This window comes from Triturus cristatus, chromosome 6, assembly GCF_964204655.1.
Source record: "Triturus cristatus chromosome 6, aTriCri1.1, whole genome shotgun sequence".
Classification (NCBI taxonomy): Eukaryota; Metazoa; Chordata; class Amphibia; order Caudata; family Salamandridae; genus Triturus; species Triturus cristatus.
In genome coordinates, this window is record NC_140589.1 from 217,178,178 (window position 1) to 217,203,488 (window position 25,311).

The window sequence follows — 25,311 nt, forward strand, 5'->3', positions numbered from 1 at the left end:
TGGCAACTTGGTGATACATTTTTGGTCCAAAATACTAATTATACTCAGAAAGGCAAGTCTGCTTTCTTGGGTCCTTTCACAATAGTTGCCATAAAAAAAATGTAGTGAGAGTTGATTCGGTTTCCACCTGGAGTATGTCCAGACTTGTGAAGTTTATGGAGAAATCATTGGGTTCTTTGCCATCCTTTAATTCCAAACCTCAGTTGCCAGTGGCTAATGTCAATACTAGGAGTCCCAGGAATAAGCATATGCCTGCCAGGTTCCAAGATTTTGCTTCTTTCATGGAGTACTTGAAATGTACGTCCCAGCTGACAATTCCTATTTATTTCATAATTTCAATCCAAACAGTCTGTTATAGGGCAAGAGCCATATTTAAATGTGTGTGCCAAATTAATCGATACATGAATATGTCTCCGCATAAAGGCAATGCATGATAAAAATCAAATGTGTAGTCCAGATGGGGCATTATTCGAAGGCTCGTCATCATTCAGTTGAACTATCCATACAAGTCCTCTTGTCTCTGCCATGTTGAATAAGAAATTGATGAGTCTTCACTTGAATGCGACTGTGGTGCTGAAGAAAGATTAAAACCACCTACATAAGAGTAAAACAAAAACAAATGGTTAGGTCGTTCGCTAAGAGCAAGAGCTTCCAACCTACTGTTCTGACTGGAGAGTCATTTGTGTCATTGTTAGTTATGACGTTTTCCATCAAAAATAAGTTACCAAAAATAGAAGTCACTCAAGTATATAGTTAAAGATTATGAGCTCTAAGTGCTTGAACCTGCAAGTGTTGAGCTGCCACCTCAAATTTGATGAATCTACAACGTAGTCCAGTGGCTATTGCCAGTGCTTTGAATGGGCAGGTGCTGTCCAGGACAGAGTACCTGCATTTCTTTAATTTTAAAGGTAGAGTGCCTGCACTTCAATATTTCTATTTAAAACTGGATCTTGCCTTATGCAGAGAGCTGCAAAATTCGTATTTAACAACGAGTAAAATGAAGAACAATATGAACAAGCATTTGCAATGCAACCGGTCGCACCTTTGGGATCTTATATATATTTAGCTATGCAGCACATTAGCCTGGGTGCTGAAACATCTACTCTTCTTTAACATGGAGAGAAAGTAAGCACCAAACTGCGTGACATGCCAGGTATGGAAACACATGGAGAGAAATATTGCCTTTCAGTGGAAAATGGTATAGTCCAAAGCTCTGTTTTTAATATAAAATCAGAGCCTACGGTGGCCATATCACTGAAAATACAAGATTTGAAAAAAATAGTATTGTCTACATGTGCTCATGGAAGACAATGTCTATGGACTGGAATCTAGAGAATGCTAAAGTGATTCTATTATTTTACTGACCTCTGCTGGTCGTTTTCTTTCGAGAAAATTAAATAGAGGCAGTTGTCAGAAGAATAAAAAAATAATAAAGTCCCAAAGCAGAAAGCAATTCTGGTATTTTACTGACCTCTGCTGGTCGTTTTCTAATAAGACAGTTAAATAGAGGCAGTTGAACAGAAAAAATAAGTCCCTTAGCGGAAGCAGACAAGTCCTAGGGCTGATCTCCAGAGCCCACAAAGTACATACACATACAAGTATATCCTAAAGTATATGCAAGAGGTCTCGAATGCTCGACGTAAAAATGAAATCTTCACAACAAATATTGCATTGTAACTGCCAATATATTCAGTCTGTGGCACTCTATAATCATTTCATGGCAAAGAGAAGAATGCAACACCAAGTTATCAAATACTGGCAATGTTTAATGTTCTTACTTTCATTGGCTGCACATGGATGGGAGAGTTATTCACATATGAGAAACAGTAGTGTATCATTGTTGCAAGCAAGGAAAATGAAATTTGTGACAGCTGTTGGGGTAGGAAACTACAGCAATTATCAGGGTTCAATGGGCCCTCTAGGGTTTTTGGTCCATGTGCCACTGCACCTGCTGCACCAATGGTAGCTACGCTCTGAGTCCTGATGAGAAATTGAGGGGCCTGTTTATAGGGAAATCACACAGTGTAGCACATCACCTTCTGTGCTGCACTGCGTGACAGGGAAAGGGCAGAAATACACCATGTTTATGGCAATGCAGAACATTCCTGTCTTTACCCCTTAGCTGGTGCCCTCTTGGCTGCCTAGCGCCAACGCAGGCACCCTTGCACCATGCTGTAAGAGTGCATGCATTTCCGGTAGGATTGCTTTTGTGAAGGAAGCGACAGATTCCTGCACAAAAACAATCCTGGGAGGCATATTCCTTTGTATGTGTGCTGCACAGTGCAGGACATATTGAAAGAGCAAGAAACAAGGAGGAATAGAGATATTTCTCCTCGTTACGCCTCCCCTGGGAAGGTGTAAGATTTTGGCGCGTTCCCAGTTTTACAAGTTCTTGTAGATCTGGGAATGCATTAAAAACCATGGGAGTCGCATGGGAACATCCGTGCAACGTGAATGCACGCTCCTGTTTGAGGAGTGTGTCTCCCTTATGCACTCGTAATTAGTGTTCAATCGTTCATCGTGTTACAATAAACTTTCTTCTCATTGGAATTTCAAAGAAATCTTCCTTTATTTCTCTTCAAGGTAATCTTTGTTTCAATAACATAGTTACATTTGTAAATCTCATGCACGCACTTGAATTAAGCAATCATTCAAGTTTATCTCTGTACAATTTCTCAAAATACCTTGACACTCAGTACTTGGCTGACTCCCTGTCTCATTCTTTACAGTACTAACCCCAAACGAAGGGCTCCACAGCCCGAAATGCATTGGGCGACTTGACTCAACTAGAGCCCGCTCACCACTGACGTCACTCTCAAGACCATGAAAAGCATCCACTCCAGAGTCCCCTAGGACCTATGCCTGCACCACATCTTCCATAGAGCTGCCAGGGCCGTCACCCCTGAACTCAACTGCACCACAACTGCTCCATCAAGACTAACACTTTCCCGAATGACTGGAAACATGCCAAGATCAACCCTCTGATAAAGAAACCATCCGCTGATCCGAAAGACCTAAGGGAGAACTTCAGACCCATCTCCCTGCTCCCCTTCCCAGTCAAGGTCATCGAGAAGGCCATTAATGCCCAACTCTCTGAGTTCTTTGAAGCAAACCACGTCCTGTACATCTCCCAATCTGGTTTCAGAAGCAACCACAGCACAGAGCCCATCCTTCTCGCCGCCACCGACATCCGCTACCTCCTTGACTGGGGTGAAACCAAACCCCCCATCCTTCTGGACCTCTCTGCCACTTTGGACACCATCTCCCACTGCACCATAATAACTAGACTCCACAACCAAGGCATCCGTGACAAGGCCCTGGACTGGATCCACTCCTTCCTCAACAGTTGAACACAGCGAGTCAGACTACCTCCATTCCTCTCCAAACCCACAGAGATCAGCTGCGGAGTACCCCAGGTCTCCTCCCTGAGACCCGCCCTCTTCAACGCCTACATAACTCCTCTGGCAGCCATCGTCAGGATTACAGACTCAACATCGTCTCCTACGCCAAAGACACCCAACTGATCCTCTCCCTCGCCAATGAACCCACAACCACTAGAAACAACTTCCACAGCGGGATGAAGGCTGTTGCCACCTGGATAAAAAACAGTTGCCTCAAACTCAACTCGGACAAGACCGAAGTCCTCATCCTGGAACCCACCCCCTCAGCATGGGATGATTTCTGGTGGCCCTCTGCATTGAGAACCCCGCCCACCCCCATGGACCATGCACAAGACGTTGGGTCATACTAGACTCTTCTCCCACAATGAACAATCAGATTAACGCCATATCCTCATCTTGCTTACACATGCTTTGCCTGTTTCGAAACAAAAACACAAAAAGATGTGTGGGGATCAATCTGAGAAAATACAAGGTAGGAAAACATTGTATTAGTTCCTCCAGGTGGGAGCCTATTCCTCAGGTAATTACTTTTAATAATTCAGCCACTCACCAAACTTTCCACAATTTTTCATGCCAGTTTTTATGTCTTTTTTTTCTTAATTTTTCAGAAAACCAAAATCATTAAACATAAAACATAAGAAACACAATATGCAAAAAGCGTTGCTAGTTCCTTCCTACCCATCCATTCTAAACCCGGTTGCGAAACAATACAAATATGTAGGCAATCCGACGGGAGATAGTCCATTACACACAAGTGTGAGGGATACTTCCACCTCCACTCACTCAGTTCATGTGATGTGTGTATTTGTGAATTAATACATGTAATTTTTTATCCATTTGACTTCTCCTGTTCTTCTGCCTGCTTCGAAAGACATTCAGATGGATCCCCACTGAATCTTAAAACCGGTCACCCACAGACTCATCAGCAGCAGACTTGAATATCGCAAAGCACTCTACGTTGTCGTCACCCAGAAACAGGACGTTGAGGCTCCTCACACATGCCTACAAAGCCCCCAACAATGCAGAACCAGCATACTTGAACCACTGCCTCTCATTCCAAGTACCCACTAGGTAACTCCGCCCCGCCTAGGTGGCCCTGGCCACTGTCATTTGGATCCACAAGACTAGGACCGGAGTAAGATCCTTCTCCTACCTTGCTGCTAAGACTTGGAACATTCTGCCTCTCTACCTCAGATAATCCCTGTTGCTGACCCAATTCAGGAAGGATCTCAGGACCTGGCTCTTCGACTGAATCCCAGTGCTCAGATGATCCAGCAGCCCTTCCCCTAATACCCCCAAGTGCCTTGAGACCCTCACAGGTGAGTAAATGTGCTTTACAAACCCTGATTGATTGATTGATTGATTGATTGATTGATTGATTTATTGAGTTGCCACACATGGCTGTGACTGATAGATGAAATAAAGATGCCTATTCAGAAAAAGAAATGTGCAAATTGGGACAGGGATTTCTAGTTAAGCCTGAATGCACATTTACTTGGTTTCCTATTCACAAACTTTCCCAGAAACAAGCCTGACAAACTGTTCCAGGTACAGGTTTCCAGGCGTGCTACAGAGCATGCCATCTGACAGCCCCAATGATGTCTTATTCCCTGTGTGGATTTATAGAATACCACACAGCAGGACTGCAGCCCAGCGAGCAAATACACACTTTCTTTTCTGTGGGGACATCAGTTTCCTCTGCAGAGAAAGTGCTTTCCCTACAGTACCCATACAGTACCCAGAACATTTCTGAGTGATCTATTTCCTTTGCCAATCTTCAAGGGGAATTACTGCAGCACTTGCCTGGACAAACCTCAGACGATTTGCAGAGGAGATGGAGAGGAGTTTGGGAAAGCCTAGAAATGTACGTCTGTGGGCATTCCCAAATTTTGAAGGGAAACCAAATCTTGAAACACCCACTTCGTGCCTCCTTTCTTGGGATTTACTTGTGCAGATTTCTCCGTACAGGAAAACCTGCAGTAACAAATGAATTTATATCTGCTGGAAATCTGTTTGTGATTTCCGCGCAGGCATAAATGATGTACTTTCGCCAGTGAATACCTTGATGAATAGGCCCTAAAGACTGCTACAGCGTTTTTAACACAAAGGCAGTATTCAGAACCGAGGGAAGTACTAGGTTCACTAAAACTACTCTTTACTTCCTGGTGGTTAAGAAAATATCTACAAATCAGTTGTCCTCTTCTTTCTGATGTGGTCAGCCTACCACCCAAAAAAACTTCAGGTGGATGGGAGATATTATGAAAAATGGTAGTCTGGGGACAGTGCAGATACAATATAGTCTTAATGAGAAAAAAGGGTGGATGGGTTTTGGCATGTTTATTTATCGTATGGCTATTTTGGCAAAGTAAAGCACACTAAGAGAAGTAACATTGAGAGAGAGAAAGGCAAGGAAACTGGGATTGGATGTGCAGATAAAGGAGAGATGAAACAGAAGCTAAAAAATGGTAACAGATGCTCTCACTCAAAGTTTCAGCAAACCATGATGACTATATATTTTTTTGGGCTTCAAGTCTATAAGGTATCCTATCTTCTCATGATGGCTATTGGGGATATTCTCATTATTGTGGTAGTTCTTATTTGGTTCCTTCTCCGGGACATTGCTTGCTGCTCTTAGGTTTCCCCCCCTTTTTGCAACTTTCTGTAAAATGATTGCCACTTTCTAGGTCTGGCATAGTCAAGATCTTTAGTCATAAACATTATCTAGAAAGGGGCTGTGGGTCAGTCCCTCTCAGCACCTGGTTGCATTGGTTGAGCTTTCTCCTGTCAATGCTGTGAGAACTATGATTTATATGTGCAGCGTTTTTTGGATTTTTGGTTTATCAGGTGTATATGAGTATGAGATGGTATGCAGTTAAAGAGACAGAAGCAGTTCTGTGACTACAGGTGACATTCTTAACCCGCCCAAGCGGGACTTCCTTCTAGGAACTTTGCGACAAAGCAGGCCAGCACACAGATCCAAGGTCACAGGGGTCCTCACCCAGGGTCCACCAGAACACTAGCTAGTCAGGTATTCCATGCACACTGAGTAACAGAATAGGACATTTAAGCAAATGTATCCAGTCCGCTGGAGCTCTCACTGGCCTTGGAGCTCTAAATGAAGCCCTCATTGAGACTTACAGGGCAGCTGGTAATAAAGAAATGTGAGTCATGTTGTTGAATTATTTTAACTAGAAAATTTCACAAGTGACGATCGCATGGTGCCTTTTACATTACACACTTAGGCGTAGTACATTTCTCACAGGGATAATTTCCCACACAACTTTAATTATAATTTCACACAGTCATACTGCTAACCAGGTCTCAACCTCCTATGCACTAAAACATAATTTTCTTTTTCCTCCCATTGCAGGCCCTCTTAATAATGTTTATTTCCATGTGAAATTTATATAGTGAAGACATGTCATCTAGGTCACTTTGTAGTAATGAAAGTGAAGCTAGAGGTGGTAGAGTCGTTGAGGTTAACGTGCATGTGTATGTTGATAATTTTGGAGTCTGGTCCACAGCGGTGGTTTCCCGTGAGGGAGCATCAACGCTCCACCCGCTGCGAGTAAAAAAATAAAATACCAATGAAATGATTTCATTGCCATTTTATTTTTTACTGATGTGCGCATCGTAGAGCCCCTGAGCCGAGAGACATGTGGGGTGTGTCCTCTGCTGCCAATTGGCAGCATGGAGGGTTGGAGTAGGAGCTGGCTAGATGCTCCAAAGTGTGCATGTCAGTTTGGCCAGCTGTCTTACGGCAACTAGCCTGACATGCGCACTTTGAAGCTCTACATCCCGAGCTATCCTATACAGCTGGGTAGAGAGCAAGAACAGGCCTCCAGGGCCTGAAGGAATGCCCGGTTAACCTGCTACATCCAATTCTGGTGCTTCTCTCATGCGGGTTAATAGCATGAGCACAGCGTCTGGAGCAGCGTCTGGATTGGTTAGGGGAGCTCCACAGCAGACTGCAGACCCAGGTAACCGAGGAGGACATGCAGCAGTGGGTAAATACCCTGTTTTTTTTCTAATTTATTTTAAGTATTAGTGCAGTAGTTTTTTTTTGGGCTTTTGGAGGGAGGAGTTGTTTTATTATGGACTTTTGTAGGGAGAAGATGTTTTATTTTGGGAGTTTGGAGTGAGGGGGTGTTTTATTTTGGGCTTTTAGAGAGGGGGTGTTTTATTTAGTTTTTTGAGAAGCGGTGAGGCACTTCGCTCGCCACCACTTTGAAAGGTTACCATCCACCACTGGTGGTCCCAGAGAAGTTAGAAGTTATGAAAGATTACCTTCATAGCCTTCTTGAAGTCCATGAGACTGGACACATCAGCGATGTGGGTTCAGAACATTCCAAGAGTGCAAGACATAAGCTCGTATGGTTTTGTTGCCATATTTCTTCCTACTGACGTAGATAAGGAGAATTCAAGTTCGCACTGCCCAACCTTGGGTTGCAATTTGAAGCTTAATGGGTCACATGACAGTCACCTGATGTTTTCACAGTAGTCTATGTGGATTGTGCCAAGAATTTTAACTGTTGACATTTGCTCCACTGGGGGCTAATGGAGCTCTTTCAGTGCTTCAGTGATGGGTGCTGACTTCTTCCCAATTACATAGAGCCTAGCTATCTGCCTCATTTTGGAGTTTTTGCATTTTATAATCCATTTTCTTTGTTCTTTTGCCCAAACTACATTACAGTTGTTTAATTGGGATGGATCTGGTGGGAAAAGGATGTTTATGTTTATGTTTTGTAAAGCGCATGGCTACCCGAAGGCATCCCCGGGCTGGTGAGTACTGGGCTGAGAGTTGGGGCCTCTGGTACATTAAAAGGGAAACATCCATGTCTTAAGTTTCTTCCTAAAGGAAAGTTAATTTTCCATTGCACTGAGATCGGGTGGAAGACCGTTCCGCAACTTCTGTACTAAGTGTGCAAACTATCTTACTCCCCATCTCATCCTTTTTACCCTGGTTGTACTGAGGAGATGAAGATGCGAGGATCTCAGGTGTCTAGTTGGAGCATAAGTGGTTACCAACTCTCTGAGTTTTAATGGACCCTTGTTATTTATGGCCCTATTAGTAATACAAAGGGATTTAAACTTAATCCTTGCCCCAACTGGGAGCCAATGTAGCTGTTTGAGGGATTGTCTTGTGGAGACGTAACTAGGAACCTTGAAAAGGAGCCTTGCTGCTGCATACATAAAGAGATTTGCCGTAATCCAAACGAGATAATGTGAGGGATTGAATGACCATTTTCCTTAGAAGCTCAGAGATCAATACCAGTATCTTCCTGAGCATTTGGACTAGTGAGAAGCAAGTGCCAGGCAATTTATTTGCTTGGTTGTCCATTGCTAGCAAACTGTCCAACCAGTTTTTTATCACCGTTTGGGATCGGGGGGGGGGCATGTCATCTGGCCAGCTACTCAGAGGTCTGTGTATGGCTTGGTTTCCTAATAACATTAGTTCGGTCTTATCATCGTTCAGCTTTAGGCGGCAACTTGACATCCAGTGGCATAATTTATCGAAACAGGATGCCAATTGTTTATTTCCTAGTTTAGGATCTTTTGTTAGAGAGACAACCAGCTGGGTGTCATCCACATGGGAGTCTGCCGACAAGTCAAAATCCTGCACTAAGGTGGTGAGCTGACGCACATATATATTGAGCAGCGGGGGGCTGAGTGACGATCCCTGAGGGATGCATCAAATGATACATTTGAATCAAACCATTTACAAATATGCTTTACTTTATGACAGGAACTCAAGTGGCCAATTAAGGTTCAGAACATTGTTGTAGCATTTAGGAGTCAATTTGAGTTCAGTGATAAGCAGCTCTCGATCATCTAGAGGAAAATGTGCCAAAAAAAAAAAGGCATCCAAAGTTCATTTTCTGATAGCCTGGGCCATTTTCCTGTTTTACTTGCAGTTGCATACCATGCACATATATGTGGAACTGATTTTGCCAATGTTTCAGAGGTCTCATATAGACACTGAATAGCAGTGGTGATAGTCATAATGAGCCTTGTCAGACACCACAGGTGCTGCTGTTAATCAATGACAAGTAATCCCCAAATATGTGTTCGCTGTCATTGTGAGAAATGATTGAACATACTGATATCTAGCCCTGTCACACCTCTGCAGGGAAGGGAGATTATGACATGATCCACTGAGACCTGAGACACAGCCATATATTGCAGCATTAGGGCTTCTCGTTCATCAGAATCAATACAAATGAATATATCTTATGTCATTTCAGTCATGGTGGCTCTGTAACTCTGGAAGGTGTGAAACTGAATTGTTGATTGTGGAATATTAGTTTTACATCAAGAGAAGGAAGGGGTTGGACATCAGGAAATAGTTGGAAAGTTACCTTGGTGAATGCATCTGGCAGGACACTTTAAGAATGTCACCAAGATGAGCGTATAAGTGTAAAAGTGTTAGTTGGTGTACAAAAAGCAGTGCACAGGGTTAGCACTATTTGTCATGTGTGTGCTTGTGCTCTGAAGATGAGCAGTATGAAACATTTTTCTCTGCATTGTAAAAACCATCTCATAAGACCTTTTGTCCAACAAAGGCAGCTGGAAGGCCTTTACTTCATAATTTCAGTACACAGTGATTTCTGAACTGGTCATGCCTGCCAAAGGTGTCCAGGAGTTAAAGCCCATTAGTGCTACTGATGAGTTAGTAGGAAACATTTTGCCTTTTCTGGTTTCAAGTAACAGTTTTTACACAGTAAAAGGGATACATGGGAAGAGATGCTTCCTTGCTAGCAACCTTTGAAGTAGATCTGAGGAAAAACTCAAACCATGCACTCTTTTTTGTGGACGCTGTAAGGCAGTGTGGGCACAGCACATGTATCTTTCTGGCTGTTGTTCCTAAGGGAGATGTAGTCATTCTTCGTAGTTCATAGAGAAAGATATGTTTGAGAGAAATACCCTGCTGTCTTGGTTTGGGCAGGGTGCAGTCTGTGAGATGTCTCTAATTATGAATCAAGGCACAGTCTCTTAGTACTACCAGAAGGATATATTAACAACAGATATGGATTGGATCGGGAGTGCCTAACAATGCTATACTAGCCTGAACCCTCTAAAGACCTATACTTAACCTATAGATTGTCTGCAAACTGTTAAAGAAGAGAAAGAAGGGAGGAGAGGAAGAAATGCTTCATATAATTAGGGAAAAATAAGGAGAGCTGAAGTGTCCTTGGATCAATAAATGCCTTAAAATAGTTGTACCAAAGCCGAAGAATATGGCCTGCAGGTACAGTAGAGCTGCTTTCTGAGCCTGACACACTGGAAGCTGCAAGATTTGAAAGGAGAGCATGTAGCCCACTACTGTAAATGGCCCTTTCTATATGGTCCCCCCCAAATCTTTTGCCTTCCTCCTCCCCTTTTTGCTGTATTTGTTTTTTTTGGCCTTAGGACTGCTAACCAGTGCTAAAGTGCATGTGCTTGCTGCTTAAAGTATGGTAACATTGACTTATCCACATTGGGCATATATAATTTAAGTATACGTCCCTAGTAATGTGCAATACATGTGCTGAGGGCCTGCAAATGAAATGCTACTAGTCGGCCTGTAGCACTGGTTGTGCCATGTCGAACTCGCAATTTAACCCTCTTTCCAGATCCAAACTTTAATTTTTAATATATAGATGTCACCACTAAGATAGGCCCAGGACAGTCCAAGAGCAGGGTTCAGTGTATTTAACTAGTAGGACATGTAGTTTTAAGTATTACATGTCCTGGTAGTAAAAAAACTATTTCCCTACTGAAAAGCCTATCTCTCCCTTAGGATAACATTGATATTACCTTATTACATTTAATACATGTAATTTCCAATTGGGAAGCGAGAGAACCCCCAAGTTTGGTGTCTCTGAAATTCCAATTTAAAATCCCAATTTATGGTTTACACTGTAGTTCGGAAAATGGCACTTTTACAAAGTTGGCATCTTACTTTAGCCATGTGGTTCCTTGTGTCTGTCTTTGAATACATGTCTGGGGTTGGGAACAGCTGGGCTTTGTGCAGTCCCTCTGGGCAGCCACACACAATGGAAGCTTGGGTGTGACTTGATGGAGAAAATCGATGCATCACTCGACTGCACCCCACATCTTCGTGTTCTGACAAGGATCAAGGTACTTTTGTTCAAATTGCCTTGCATGGTCGCTGTATGTGGCCCGCGCTCCATCTTGGTCAGCCTGTACTTTTGACTTTGTCCTGGTCCAGCGCGACCAGATGACCCTCCTATGTGCTTATTGCTTCTAAGAGCGGTTTTTGCATTTATCCTTTAAAAATTCATATCCCGACTTCTGCTCATTGGATTTTTTGCATTCTTGTTTTGTTTAATACATTAAGCTCTATTTTTCTATTTAGGTGTGGTAGGTATCTTTTTGTGTGATGTTTTCACAGTTTTACTGTTTGAAGTATTGCACAAGTACTTCAATCATTGCCTCTTTAGTTAAGCCTGACAGCTCTGTGCCATGCTACCAGAAGGTGAGCACAAGTAGATTTCGGGTAGTTTGTGACTAATCCTGACTAGGATTGTGATTCCTGCTTGGGCAGGGTGCATACCCACTAGAATAAATCTTAACCTGTCTAGAGGAATGGAAAAAGTTGTACCTCTTTTATGATGTGGGTAAGTTGAAGGGGTACTGGTGAGCTGGCCACCAAGATGTCTCCCTAAATGGGAGAACCAGCTGCCTGGTCTACCTTAAAACCTACCCTTGGTATAAGATTTCTATTTACTGCTGCCAGATTCTGTCACCTGAGTACTCCAGCACCACAATGGTCTGGTCATTGACTTGTGTGGACCTTCGGACATCTGTAGGGTGTGGTGATCTTCATGACATACTGTAGCCCTCTGCCATACTGCATTTTCAGATATAGGGGCTGCTGGTTAGCCTAGTTTGTAGGCAGCAGATACCCACCCTTTCAGATATGCAAGAATAATATATGGTGTGCATGCTGACAATGTTTCAGGGTGAAGTCCAATGTCTACCATTGACAAGACCTGTGCTGGCAGTGACGGCAGCTAATCAGCAAACCCCTGCTGCAGGCTGCAGGACACGTGCTCTCTAAAAGTAGGGCTACAGGCTAGGGCAGTGATGCTGACTGAGTGGAAGGGGGCAGTGTTGGCCAAGATCTACTGCAACCTGAGAATAGCAAAAGATGCTACTGGCAGCCCCACCAAGGGAAGCAAAGGCACTGGGAGGGTGTAATTCTGGGTGTGCAAGCTGGGTGCTCTGTTGTATACACAAAGGGAGAAAACACAGCTTTGTGTTGCAATGATCTAGTTTGTGCCTATGGTCATGGTGAGTGAACAGAGTGTAGGCAATTGACTATATGGGAGAAATGTAATTCACTGACCACTGAATTAACATTTAAAGTCAGACTATACAGTGCCTCTCAACCAGAAATCTAATATTCAGGTAATGGGTACACTATGGATGGGGTCTTTTGTCCGGGCCAGCTCTGCTCCTGGGGCTAAACTTGATATGACACATAACAAGTCTAGCTTGCCCTAGAAGGCCGTAGAAATTCTCCATTATGTCCATTTCCATTTTTGAGGTAGTTGGAACATATTGAAATCCCTGTACTATACCTAACACTGCTATGCCTGCGAATGCAAGGCAAAGTGAGCTGAGCCCTACTACAAACCAAAAAAGTGCTTATTTGTGCCCCAAACTGCAAGTGAAGGGAAGATTAAGAAACGTCTTGTTCTTACCCATCAGTGGTGAGGGACAGTGTTTCAGACCCATTGGCTGAGAATGAAACATATGCACTCTATTTCCCTATTTGCCCCTATCCAGGGGTCCACATCATCATGGGCAACACAGATTAGACACAAACAAAGGTTTTGCTGAATGCAGGAATATTATTAAAGCAAATTAATCACAAATTAGAACTACTACTAATGGCATAGCTGGAAGAAGTAGACTTTGATATTAATTCTAGTATAAACACACTGCTGGTCAATATGAAGACTAGCCTTCATCTTATAGATGGTAAAATTACCATCTGATATCCTAGCTGGATCAAATGGCCAATGAGCCATATGACTGGATATGGCAGAATGTAGCATTCCAGATGCTACTGGGGAACCACAAGGCAAAAGAAAATCAGCAAGTTCCGGTTGAATTGACACTTAAATCATCGGTATGTCACAATATTCCAAGACTTGGGAAGATTTTAACCTCCTCAGACTACTTGCTAGCAGAAACCATAAACAAGTCCAATTTTCAAGGCTATCTATCATGATTTCTCAACTTCAGGGATTGGACGCAGATCCTCCATTAGAAGAAGTGTGTGCTGTTCAGCAATTTATCCAGACTCTATCATGGCAGTGGAGGAGGATAAATGTGCTGTCACAGCAGTTAAGAAGTGTTTATGACAAGCTGGGGTGTCTTATACCGTACCGTGGTATTTAGTCAAAATATCGAGTTGGAAATGTTGACATACACAAATATCAAGTTTTAAATATCGTGATACAGAAATATCTACAGCAAGAATATCGCGGTCAAGAATATTGAATTTATCATCATCATCCCCGCATGCCATCGCGTCCACCAACTACACCCTATTGGGAGACCTCAACTTCCACCACGACAACCAACTGGACCCCAGCACGACATCCCTCCTGGACAACCTCCACAGATCGTGACCAAACCCACGTACTCAGCAGGACACACCCTTGACCCCCTCTTCACAACAGGAAACTCCATCACCTTCAGCCACACCACCGAACTCCAATGGACTGACCAGCGATGCATCCACTTCACCTTCAGAACACCCACCATCCACGGACATCAGCACCTGCCCCCACGAAGAAACTGGACCAGAATCAGCGACGGCCAGCTAACCTCATCACTCAGCAACTCCACCCCAACCATCGCGGAAAACAACGACACCAACACCGCAGCTGGAACCATGCACAGATGGATCTCCGACAGCACCAACACCATAGCCCCCTCACGAAAAACAACAACACCCACACCAAGAAAGCTAGATGGTTCACCGCCAAACTTCGAGAGTCCAGACGCACATGCCACCACCTCGAAGAGGCCTGGAGGAACACCAAATCCACAGAAGCCCACAACAACTTCAGAGCCGCCACCAACGCCCACCACCAACTCATCAGAAAAACGAGGAAAAAAGCGATTGAAGACAGAATCTCCACTCATGCACACAACAGCAAAGAACTCTTCAACATCATCAACGAGTTCGCCCAATCCACCAGCGAGTCCACCGACATCCCATCCTCACAAGACCTCTGCGACAAACTCAGCACATTTTTCCACCACAAAATCAACAGCATCTATGACAACTTTGACAAAGACAACCAACACACTGAACCCTCACCAACCACCCCGATACCCTGAAGCCAGCGATCGACAACTGGACAGCACTCACCACCGAAGACACACTGAAGACGATGAAGTCAATCCACTCTGGGGCCCCCACGGACCCCTGCCCCCACCACATTTTCAACAGAGCCGCCAACACCATTGCACCCATGCTCTGCCACACCATCAACCACTCCCTGGCAACGCCTCGTTCCCTGACGACTGGAAACACTCTAAGATCAACCACCTCCTGAAGAAACCCTTGGCGGACCCCACCGACCTCAAAAACTACAGACCCATCTCCCTGCTCCAGTTCCCAGTGAAAGTCATCGAGAAAGCCATCAACAGCCAACTCGCCACATTCGTCGAAGAGCACAACATCCTCGACTCCTCCCAATCTGGCTTCAGAAAAAACTACAGTACGGAAACTGCCCACCTCGCCGCAACAGACGACATCCGTACCTTACTGAACAAAGCAGAAACAGTAGCCCTCATCCTCCTCAACCCTTCAACGGCATTCGACACAGTCTCTCCCCGCACCCTAATAGGCAGACTCCATGACGCAGGGATCCAAGACTAGGCCCTCGACTGAATCCGCTCCTTCCTCTCCAGCAGAACGCAGTGGGTCAGACTCCCCCCTTTCCTCTCGGACCCTACACTTACCACCTGCGGAATCCCCCAGGGATCCTCCCTCAGCCCTACACTGTTCAACGTCTACATGGCTCCACTCGTCCCCATCGTCAGAACCTTCGGACTCAACATTGGGTCATACGCAGACGACACCCAACTCATCCTCTCCCTGACCAACAAACCCAACACCGCCAGACACAACTTTCGAGAAGCCATGGAAGCTGTCGCCAAATGGATGAAAAACAGATGCCTACAACTAAACACCAAAAAACGGGAGTACTAATCATGGGCCCAAACCCAGATGCCTGGAACGACACCTGGTGGCCCCCCGCCCTCGGAAGCCCGCCCACCCCCACGGATAACGCACGCAAACTGGGAATCATCCTGGACTCAGAGTTCAAAATGGACCGCCAGATCAACTCCGTCTCGTCCTCCTGCTTCCACACCCTCCGCCTCCTACGTAAGACCTTCAAATGGATCCCCCTCGAACACAGATAGACCGTCACTCACACCCTGGTCACCAGCAGACTCGACTACGGCAAAACACTCTATGCCGGAATAAACAAAAACCTCACCCGCAAGCTACAGAACATCCAAAACGCCGCCGCAAGACTGGTACTCAACCTGCCAAGACACTGCCACATCTCCCAGCACCTGCGCACGCTCCACTGGCTCCCCATCGAATCTAGTGTCACCTTCAAGATGCTAACCCACGCTCACAAGGCCCTCCACGACACCAGACCAGCATACCTGAATAGCTGACTCAAATTCCACGCACCCCAAAGGACCCTACGATCAGCCCAGATCTCCTACGCCGTGGTCCCCCGAACCAGAAAGACCAGATTAGGAGGCCGCTCCTTCTCCTTCTGCGCGAGAAGAGCCTGGAACGACCTTCCACTCCACTTAAGACAGATAACATCGCTCTCCATCTTCGCAAGAAACCTCAAAACCTAGCTCTTTGACAGACCCCCCCCCTTGATGGACTGGAACCTGCGCACCCCCCCACATCCCCAAGCACCTTCAGACCCTTACATGGGGGTAGTCGCGCTTAACAAACACCTGATTTGATTTGAACGAAAGAAATATCATTTCAAAAATACAGGTCATTAATATCGTTTTCAGAAATATAGTTGTTTAAAATATCGATTTCTGAATTAGTGGTATGTATTTTAGTATATATTTTAAATGTATGGGATGTATTTTTTTTTATAAGTATTGTTTATGTTTTTAATATATGTGTTACATTTTTAGTAGTTATTCATTTTATTGTAATTACATTTTGCATTTTTTAGGTCCGTAGCGGGATGTGGGTTTATAGGGAAATAGGTTGGGAAGTAATTTAATCATAATAAATTAATGAATATTTTTTATTTATGAATATTTATTTAATTGAGATTTTATAATGCTTATTGTGTGTTCATTTTTTGTGGTAAATTGTATGTGTGGGTTGCGGGGTTTATAGGGGTATAAGGTGGGAAGTAATTTCTTTTTAATTAATCAATAATTAGTTGTTAATTAACAATAATTAATTAATTGATCATTATTATGGTAATTGTATAATTAATTGTAGCTGTGGGTTGTGGGGTTTATATAGGTAAAGGGAGGGAAGAAATTTATTTTTGATTAAGTAATTATTATTTGAAAATTAATAATGAATAATTGATAGTTAATTTAGTTAATTGTTTAGTAATATTTCTGGGGGTGTGGGTTTTGGGTATATAGGGGTGAAAGGTGGAAAGTGATTTATTTTTAATTAATGAATAATTAATAATAACAAATTATTTGACAATTAAATATGGAAACTGTGTAATTAATTTTAGTTGCGGGTTGTGGGGTTTTTAAGGGTAAAGCTTGGGGTGTAATTTATTTTTAATTAATTACTAATTAGTTGATAATTATTAATAATTAATTAATTGATAAATAATGAGGGTAATTGGTTAATTATTTTTTTGTGAGTGGGTTTTGGGTTTATAGGGGTAAAGGGTGGGGAGTAAATTAATTTAGTTGGCAAATTCTATTCGTTATTGGATAGAAAATAATTTTTTATTGTGTAATTAATGTTCTTTACAGTTTAATTTTAGGTGTGGGTTGTGGGGATTATAGGGGTTAAGAGTGGGAAGTTACATAATTTGTATGTGTTTTAATTTGTTTTTTAATTGACAATATTTGTTAAATTGATAAGAGAGGGGGTGATTATGATGGGGGACGGACTTTAGTCCATCCGTCATCATTTCGTATGTGGGACCGCCCAAAAGGCGGCAGTCCCACATACCGAATAACAAAGCGACCGCCACCATGGTGTTTGTCTTCCCTATATTTTGTATTGCAGAGGGGATGCAGTAACCAGCCCCTACCGCACTACAAAAAATCGGGTGTTGATATATCCCTGCTCTATGTGGCAGGACCCATGTGGGCCCTGCCACATTGTGCAGGGATATGTAGCGGGACACCATAGATGACCCCTAGGGCACATGTTCCAGAGGTGAAAGGGGGTCTGCTTTAGGCCCCCTAATCCGTTTCCGCCAGCCGTTACGCAGCGGTTTGACCGCCGCAGAACGACCTTAGGAAAGGGAGATTGTAATCTCTATGGTGTTGCCTGACAGGCACCACCGCCATTCAGGGACCACAGGTAGGGGCATAGGAAGGGGGTGCAGTGGGTGCAGCCCACCCTGAGTGTCATCACTGAGGGGGGTGCCAAAATGGCACAAATATGTGTTTTAAACACAAATTTTTGCCATTTTGTCACCCCCCTCAGTGATGACACTTGTCACCGCCGGTTTAAAAATAGCAAAAATATGTGTTTTCAACATGACATGAAATCTTCCATACCGGGTACCTCCTGACCTTGCTATGCCACTGACCACAGGGAGGTCGGACAGGTGGTCGGATGACTTCCGGACTTTGGGACTGTGGCGGTTGGTCTTTCCAACTGCCATTGTAATCTGGCGGGTGGCATCCCTGTTATCATGGCAGAGAAACTGGGACAGACAGCCTGTCGGTGGCGGTTCCTCCATCATTGTAATGAGGCCCTAATTATGTTATTTATGCAAATACATTTTGTTTTATTTCAGATGTGGGTTGTGAGTTGTGTGTTATTTGTAAATAAAAATATTTATGTGCTTGAAAATTATTTTTGTATTTTATTTAATAAAATATTTGAAGGTATTTGTGTTATGTATTTAACGTTGTAGTATGTTATTATTTGTCTTAATTTTTAATATTAAATATATTTGTATTTGAATTTTTAACATATTTATATTTTTTCATTGTGTTAAAAAAATTATTTTTTTAATTTTGTTGATGATATTTTGTTTGTTTTTAATTTTGAGCTAACTCGAGTAGGAATAGTAAATGTTACCCCTCCACAATCCAACACTTTCTCTATTGATGCACTGACTGTAGTGGGGATAGTAAATTGTATCCCTCTGCTATCCAATACTTTCCCTACTGTTGCACTCACTAGAGTTGGAATAGTAAATTTTACCCCTCCACTATCCAACACTTTCCCTACTGTTGCACTGACTGGAGTGGGAATAGTACATTTTTAACCCTCCCCTATCTATCCCTTTCCCTACTGTTGCACTCACTGGAGTGGAAATAGTAAATTTGAAAGGGGGTCAAACAAGGACAGAAAAGTAAAAAAAAACCATTTATTAATTTTAAAAAAAATCGCGGGGTACGCGTACGGTAAGCTTACGGTAAGCTTACCGTACGCGTACGGTAGAAAAAAAATAAAAAAAGAAATGAAATGCAGATTTAAGTGTTTAGATATTAGGGGGCTCTAAAAAGAGCCGTTGTGTTTATGAAGTGATTTTTTAGTGGTACCTACAAGTAAGTACCGATGCAGAGTCTAAGGTTCAAGAGGAAGACTCTATTCCCTTCATCATTGAAGTGTACACCATCTCCTCTATAAATGTCTTGCATGTCGTAACGCAAGTTGTTGTGGTAAATGGAACCCATACCATAGTCTCGGAGGAAAGCAGAAACAGATTTGTTGACGTGCTTTCTTGCTTTGTCAATCTGTGGACAGAAATGATTGGACCAGTTCCATTTTTGCCTTTGGCATATGTTAGAAAACACAAAGGCAGTTTTAGGGAAAAGTGAAAACAGTTGTGCAAAGGTCTCCTTCATAAGCATTTCCAGACCTACCCCAGTCAAAGTGCCTAGGTCATTGCCACCACAGTGCACTATTATGAGGTCAGGGTGTTGGATTTGCATGAAGGATTTCACCAATGGCATCAATTGGTGCCACTTTAACCCTCTCTGACCAATCCATTTAATGTCTACATTTGGCAAAGCAAGGTCTCTCACCATACCTGTTTTCTCTGCATACTTTTCACTCCAGAAGACATAGCTGTGCCCTACAATCCACACTGTGAACATCTTCAAAGGAGAACTGGATGCACTCAGGAGGTGTAATTCAGTAGAATGGTAAAAAGAAATGAAAGACAGTTTGCAAATGGAGGCATACATATTTTTTTTTTTTAAACTGATTGGCTGTTTCATACCATTCTACAATAAAAACTAGGCTGTATGTGTAAATTTATAGAAGCATGTTTTGTATTGGTACAGAAAAATGTGTTACCAAAGAACAGTACTATGGATTTGCTGTTAGGTTTGAAAAGTCAAGCACTCTTGCACTTTGAAAATGAAACATTGTCTGCTGAACTTCTGACCTGACACCACACAGCAGTGTTCCATGAGCTGTTGCTATGGTAGCAGGCAGAAGTCAAGTTGGGGGAAGGGTACTAGGCAGAAGTCAAGTTGGGGGAAGGGTACTTTTTGAAAAGGGTTGGTTTTCAACCAATAGAAATGTGTGATTACATTTGAAAAAAAGGGGGAAGCACTGAGATTTGAAATTAACATGTATATGTGTGGAAAAAGAGAGGGAAACATTGCCATTATCTGGTTCTGCTGAGAGGAGAGAGGTGTACAGAACAGAGATCCTGGCTCTGATAATCTGCTGTTTGAGTGCCACATTTCTTTCACAGATAACTAATTTTAAAGGTGAGTTTAGAGTTTGAGAGGGGATGTATATGGTAAATTAAGAAATGAATAATAGAATTGGAATTCCTTTTGTTGAAGTTGTGTTTATCATTTTCTGTTTTGGGAGAAATTTAAATGTGAGGAACATGTAAAATAATATGGACTATGTTTTCACGATAAATTAAGGTGTACTGGTATAAATAAGGAATACTTTAAGGGTTTGAGGTTGCACTCAGTAATGCAAATACATTCAGCATCAGTAAGGCTGGTTGCCCTTGCTGGAGTGTAGTCAGTCACCCAGGCTACACATGTTGCTGGTCTCAGAAAGCTGTTTGGTATTGCTCTGGTGATTTTACATTTGCATTAGATGGAAAGGGGGAGGTATTTTTTTCTGCAGAAGCAGACTCTTAGCACACAGCCAGCTGCATATCCTGTGGAATCATGCATAGTATTCACAACCGAGTGGGGTTTGAGGTTTCAGTCAGTAATGCAAATACATTCAGCATCACTAAGGCTGGTTGCCCTTGCTGGAGTGTAGTCAGTCACCCAGGTTACACATGTTGCTGGTCAGAAAATGTTGTTTGGACATGTGCTTTTTTAAGAATCTGAAAAGTGGATTCATAATGTGTCAGTCTGTAAAAGTACTTATCACTTGCCAAAAAAAAGAGTAGTAAGTGTGCTTTCAAATTGGCAAAGAAATTTCGTTTTGTGACTAATATGAAAACATGACTCTGTGTGCAAAGAGGAATTACAGGCAGAGATTTATTGCGTATTGCTCTGGTGATTTTACATTTGCATTAGATGTAAAGGGGGAGCTATTTTTTTGTGCAGAAGCAGACTCTTAGCACACAGCCAGCTGCTTATCCTGTGGAATCATGCACAGTATTCACAACCGAGTGGGGTTTGAGATTGCAGTCAGTAATGCAAATACATTCAGCATCACTAAGGCTGGTTGCCCTTGCTGGAGTGTACTCAGTCACCCAGGTTACACATGTTGCTGGTCTGAAAAAGCAGTTTGGACATGTGCTTTTTTAAGCATCTGAAAAGTGGATTTAAAATGTGTCAGACTGTAAAAGTATTTATCACTTGCCAAAAAAAAGAGTAGTAAGTGTGGTTTCAAATTGGCAAAGAAATTACGTTTTCAGACTAATATGAAAACATGACTCTGTGTGCAAAGAGGAATTACAGGCAGAGATTTATTGCGTACTACTCTGGTAATTTTACAGTTGCATTAGTAGGAAAGGGGGAGCTATTTTTTATGCAGAAGCAGACTCTTAGCACACACCCAGCTGCTTATCCTGTGGAATTATGCACAGTATTCACAACCGAGTGGGGTTTGAGGTTGCACTTAGTAATGCAAATACAAACATGTAAAATAATATGGACTATGTTTTCACCATAAATTAAGGTGTAGTGGTATAAATGAGGAATACTTTTAGGGTTTGAGGTTGCAGTCAGTAATGCAAATACATTGAGCATCAGTAAGGCTGGTTGCCCTTGCTGGAGTGTAGTCAGTCAAACAGGTTACACATGTTGCTGGTCTCAGAAATCTGTTTGGTATTGCTCTGGTGATTTTACATTTGCATTAGATGGAAAGGGGGAGCTATTTTTTTATGCAGAAGCAGACTCTTAGCACACACCCAGCTGCTTATCCTGTGGAATCATGCACAGTATTCACAACCGAGTTGGGTTTGAGGTTGCAGTCAGTAATGCAAATACATTCAGCATCACTAAAGCTGGTTGCCCTTGCTGGAGTGTAGTCAGTCACCCAGGTTACACATGGTGCTGGTCTCAAAAAGCAGTTTGGACATGTGCTTTTATCAGAATCTGAAAAGTGGATTCAAAATGTGTCAGACTGTAAAAGTACTTATCACTTGCCAAAAAAGTAGAAGAAAGTGTGCTTTCCAAGTGGCAAAGAAATTTCGTTTTCTGCCTAATTTCAAAGTATGACTCTGTGTGCACACAGGAATTGTTTTTAGATATTTAATTTGTGAAGGTGTTATTGTGATTTTCACTTCTAGGAAAGGGGTACTTAGTATTTTAAGATTTGAAAAGATCATAAAAAATGTAGTAATATATTTAAATATAAAAAAGGAATTTTTTTTTAGTTTTTTTCAGGTATTGCTGAAGAGCAGTGAACAAAATTTAAGATGCCTACAAAATCCAGAGTAAGGAAAAACCACAAAAAAAACTATATTTGAAGACAACTGGAGGACCTAAGTTAGTTGGAGATGCTCATGTTGGGAAAAAGAGAAAGTCTTCTGGTAAGCAGACAAAAGATTTTTTAAAGAACATCTTCAAAAAAGGAAAAATGTACAAAATGTCTGTACTGGAAAGAATGTTTTCAATAGAAAAGAACAGGAAAAAATTGAGAATTTAGGTAATGCAAATATACCTTCTGCAATAACAAAGATTAACTTAAACAGAAAAACAGCGTTTAAAGAGATACGTAGAAAAATGTTTCAGAGAAGAGTTATGTCCAATTTGATAAAGGATGTGAAGAAATATAAGAAAAAGGCAAAATATTACAAGAGAAAAAAAGAAATTGAAGCCATTGCAGCAAAGGCATTAGAATTAAAAAGGAAACTATTCATTTTAATTTTGAATAGGATGCGTACATTAGATAAAATGGTTAATGTACTGAAATCACAAAGCAAAAGGAAAAGAGTAGTGAAAAGAACAAACTTTTGTAAAGTGTTTTTAGGAGAATGGATGCATAGTTCAAGTAGTGAACCTTTTTTTAATGAAGAGAGTTATTTTCAAAGTAATAGTTTGCTGCATGCAGTTGACACCAGAGGTCGTGCTTATGAAGTGAAAAATGGTTGCATAATGGAGAAGGAGACAATGGTTCCAAGAGATGAGGTACAAGTGATGGCGGATGAGGCTATGGGGAGACGTCCTAAAGCCCCAGTGTACACTTGGAATTGTAGTAGTATTTGCACTGTGCGTCAGGAATCTATTGATAGATTTCGTGAGTTTCTAAGAGAATATAGTAAAAAAAGTGTAAAACAGAAGATTAAGGTGCTTCAAAGTCTAGATCCATGCAGAGTGAGAGAGAATACTGGTTTGCAGGGTCATTCTCTGGCTTGTCTATCTAGAAAAGTGTGTAATAGTGTTTTCCATCATTTTAGGATGCTGGCTGTTCATCATACTGAAATGAGAAAGTTTGTGAGACGGTTGTATTTTGCTAAAAGTCCAGCAATAAAGTTAGATGAATTGAATAGGGCTCTGTTCCGTGGATCGGTATCAGATGTAGAGAAGGTTATTGATGAAATGCAGTTTTGTTACTTTGGTCCTGAACAAGACAGTGCAGAAAAGGACACAGTAAATGAGGAAGAAGTGGAAGAGAATGTAGAACCCTCTGTAAGTAAAACATTTAATGATCACATAACAAAATTTGCAATAATCTCTAATGAAAGACCAAATATAACTTGTATTTGTTGCCGCAGAACTCATTATAGAAAACAAACTAGGAATGTTGATCTCTACAGAAAGAGTGAAAATGAAGATAATTATAAGTGGAAGGATTTTGCCACATATATATTTCTTGAAAATTGTTTTGAATTGGGTGAAGATCAGTGTATTTGTAAATACTGTTACAACAAGTTAGAGGAAAATAGAATGCCAACCAGAGCTGTACATAATATTTTAGAATTGGATGTTATTCCTGCCGAACTTTCTGAATTAAATACATATGAGTCTATACTTATTCAATGTGTTCATCCGTTCCAGACCATAGTACGTATGGAGCCCAAAACTGATAAATTACCTCCTTCAGATTTACTGAGAGGTTTAAAAGGTAGAGTGGTGTATTTGCCCTTGGATTTGAAAAAAAATATGGAAACTATTGATGCAGATACTTTGGAAACTGAACCATTAGTTATTCTGGTTAATGGTGTACCTACAAAGAATAAGAAGATTTGGCAGGAGCAGGTAGATGTACGGAAAGTACAAAGAGCAAATTTGTATTTGAAAAGGAATAACAAATGGTATGAATCAATTTATATAGAAGAAGAAGAAGAAGATTTACAAGAAGACACAGAAACACCAACTGGACAAATTGAAAAAGTGGACAAGTCAAAGGAAGAAGAAATTTATGAACATTTTAGCATACATCCTCTACATTCAAAAGAAGTTATGGGAGACAATATTGATCTGTTTCAGATGAAGAAAGCAAAAGGAACTCCCGTGAGTGTATGGGAGGAGAGCTTGGAAGCTCGATGTTTTCCCCAGCTGTTTCCTAAAGGAAAAGGAGGACGATACGATGAACGTCCAGAACAGATTCCAGCTTCTGAGTATCGGACTACAAGACTATATGCAGAAGATCCCAGATTTCGACAAAGTATTCCTTATTTGTTCCATCTTTTATTTGAAAGCGACTTGTCTGCACTATCTTATGCAGTAAATCACATTTTAAAAAGTGGAGTACATTTACAAAATGTGTCTGCTAAGGATTTTATGGAGAAAGTGCAGCACCGAGATGATCATTTGGAAACACAACTGATCAATCTGATGGCTTGTCAGCGTGGGACAAATGAATATTGGTACCGACGCCATGGTGAATTAAAATGCATGTTACGGAATTTAGGAACACCAACATGGTTCCTTACCCTAAGCTGTGCTGAGTACGCTTGGGATGATTTACTGGATTTTCTACGAGAGGCAAATTCAAACATTAAAAACATCGAATACAAGACAGCAGGAGAACTGTGCTCATTGGATCCGGTTAATGTTTGCAGATATTTCAATCATAGATTTGAGGCTATGATGTCCTTCATCTGCAATAAAAAAAATCCACCTCTTGGAGAAGTAGTGGATTTCTTTTGGAGAAAAGAGTACCAGGCAAGAGGTGCTCCTCATATTCATATGCTGTTGTGGATCAAGGATGCCCCAAAGTTTGGAACAGATACTGATGAAGCAGTGTTATCTTACATTGAAGAATATGCAACATGTGCTATACCAAAAA

The 25,311-nt window shown here is 41.9% G+C and overlaps 1 protein-coding gene across 1 annotated transcript in view; it reads right to left on the reverse strand.

Moving 5' to 3' along the window:
• Positions 1–467: 467 nt before the first annotated feature.
• LOC146816671 (adhesion G protein-coupled receptor F2-like) overlaps positions 468–25,311 on the reverse strand; it is a 499,236-nt gene continuing 474,392 nt past the window's right edge. The window contains exon 13 of the mRNA XM_085609542.1: positions 468–594. The gene's annotated coding sequence lies outside the window, so the exon portion shown is untranslated. The remainder of the gene's footprint in view (positions 595–25,311) is intronic.